General features: G+C 46.8%; 1 pseudogene; it reads right to left on the bottom strand.

Moving 5' to 3' along the window:
* Window positions 1-1,173: 1,173 nt before the first annotated feature.
* LOC150002627 (putative monooxygenase p33MONOX pseudogene) lies at window positions 1,174-2,061 on the bottom strand (annotated as a pseudogene).
* Between the last annotated feature and the right edge of the window lie 517 nt (window positions 2,062-2,578).

Consider the following 2,578-nt stretch of genomic DNA (forward strand, 5'->3'; position numbering starts at 1 on the left):
AATCATCACTATTTTGTTTGTTTGTTTGTTTGTTTGTTTGTTTGTTTGAGAAAGCAGTACAGGTTTTTATTGTCAAAGCAAGTAAGAGATATGTGCATAGCAGAAGACACAAATTAATTAATCGTTCTCATCATTTGAGATACCAGGGCCTCTCTATGGAAAGGTCAACCCAGCTGGCCATGTAGACATGATCCTTCCAAAGCAAAAGCAGCAGGGATTTGAAACAGTCTTCAGGACAATGACCAAACACGCCCACAGAGAGGAGAAATGAACAGGTGCTTCCCTGGCTCCTTTCCTCAGTAAGCTCTGTATTTATCCAGGTACAAGGCTCACTTGGGGGAGAAGGATTGCCTATAGGAAATGTTCTCATCTTTCTACCTCTTAGAAAAAGTTGCAGACCATGGTGACACTTGCTTCCCATGAACATCCAGACTATAATCTATGTAGAGTTACCACCATCTTTAAAAAAGCTTAACATCCATTTAGACCAAAGCGGCAGGGTAAATTTTCCCCCTTAGAAAGTTTTCCACCAAACTGGAGTTAACTTAATCTCACTTTAAAATGCAATGACGGCTATGCGCTTATGTTTGCCGACACATGATAGAGAAGCACTGCCCAGCAGAACTGCTGTGGAGGCACCGTAGTTGGAACTGGCTCTGTCGGATAGTGAGGGCCCCAGGCTCCATGCAGCAGGGAGGGGAGGTCGCTGCCAAGTCTGGCTTTTCAAACAGGTCATAGGTCTCCTCACTGACAAGGCTGGAGAACACAGCACCAGTGGCCAAGGTGCCAGAGACTAGTCAGTGAGCACCCTCCTGCATGATTTGTCCATGCTCATGCTGACTGTGGTAGAGAAACAACACAAACATTATCTACCTAGTATGCAATGAGCATGTTCTTGTCTAGGCTAAATGATGCAAAAATAGGTGACAGGCTCCCATACAGCACTGCTGAGATTATTTAGTCTAACTTTAAGTTAAAGCAATACACAACGGCATCTTCCACGCAAGGACAGGATTTGCTCTAATATTTCTCAAAAACCAATTATGTCTCCAGTTCTAGTCTCAGTTTAAGAGGTTTAAAAACAAAAATCCAAACCCTTCCTACATCAGAGCCAGAGTAAGAGGGGAATGGGAGCAAGACACCCTCTACCCAGAGTCATTGGAAGAGAAGGCTCTAGAAGCTGGTGGGTGTGAGCAAATTCAAGTCACAAAGTTTAGGATTATGGGTCTGTGATGGTTGTTTCTCCCCTTCAATCACTGCAGTGTCAATCTTAGGTGGCTTGAAGGTTGCTGCATCTTAAGCCATTCAGGTGGCTTGAGCATGGTTCAGCTCCATTGGAGAAGGTTTCTGGGCTCCTCTAGGCTGGATGGCAAAACCTCCCAAATCAGACTTCTGGAGGGTTCTTGATCCATAGGGTCTCCATTTATCCGCTGAGTTTCCATCTTTATCTGTGATTTCAGAATCCACGGTGCTAAGATTTGGGCCAGGTAAAGCTGTGGAAGAGCCAGAAGAGGACCATCCTTCAGGCTCCTGCTTAGGGGAACTGGGGGTGGACTGGGCTGAGACTGGCTGCTTCTCTTCTCTCATTATCTCTCCACTCTGTAGTTTTAGTCTGCGGAGTGCTTCTGCCCCTGGAAAGTTCTTGGTCTCCTCGGTGGTAAGGCCCTTGGTGGGGTGTGTAGCCAGCATCTCTCAGCCCTGCCTGTTGCTCAAAATGCTGAGTGCTCTCCTGGGTCTCTTCTGTGATCAGAGAAATGATGATGACATGGCTGGGTTTAGCCTTCACCATGGGGACTTTGTCCATACTGTCAATGACTGATGACAGGGTCATGGCAAGGGAGGAGACACTGGCCTCTTCCTCTCCCATATTGGCAAGGCACTGATACTTGCACTCTGGAATCACTAGCTTCTAGGGGATGCTGCCCATGTCCAATGGAGGAGGAGTCATGGGTTCAGGGCATCATTATAGCTGAATGCCCGGCTGCACGTCCCCATGGGCAGGAACAACTTGGCCAGAGGCCCACTAGGCTCAAGAGTAGGTACTTCGGTTGTTGAAGCCATTGAAAGACTAGGGTCCAGGAACTTTTTCTATATAGATTTCAGAGCAGAGTCCCTGCCACTGGAATGAAACAATGTGATGATTAAACTGACAGATAGACATTACTGAGGAACATTGTCCAGCAGCTGTCACTACAGCTAGGTTGCTGAGGAAGAGCCCATCCATTCCAGAGGTTCAGTTTTGCCTCCACGGAGTTGCCTGCAGCCTGAGCTCTGAGAACCCACTAACCAGGCTCTGAGAATCCACATCTCTCTAGAGGTTGGGGAGCAGTGGGGACCCACGCCATGGTGTGAGCAGCGTTGAGTCAGCCGCGACCCTAAAGGGCCTGCCTGAGCACCGACCAGAGACCATACGAGCTAATCAATTATTGCTGTACAGAGATAAGCCCAGTAACTCTACTAGGGCTTTAATAGTGTTAGTTCGCACTTGTTATTTCAATATAAGCTATCACAGTTCAGATATGAAAACCACATATGTTCCCAATTAAAAGCTGTAAAACAATGAATTACAGAAAAACAC

Source organism: Furipterus horrens, unplaced genomic scaffold (assembly GCF_987537825.1).
Source record: "Furipterus horrens unplaced genomic scaffold, mFurHor1.1.pri manual_scaffold_8, whole genome shotgun sequence".
NCBI classification, from domain to species: Eukaryota; Metazoa; Chordata; class Mammalia; order Chiroptera; family Furipteridae; genus Furipterus; species Furipterus horrens.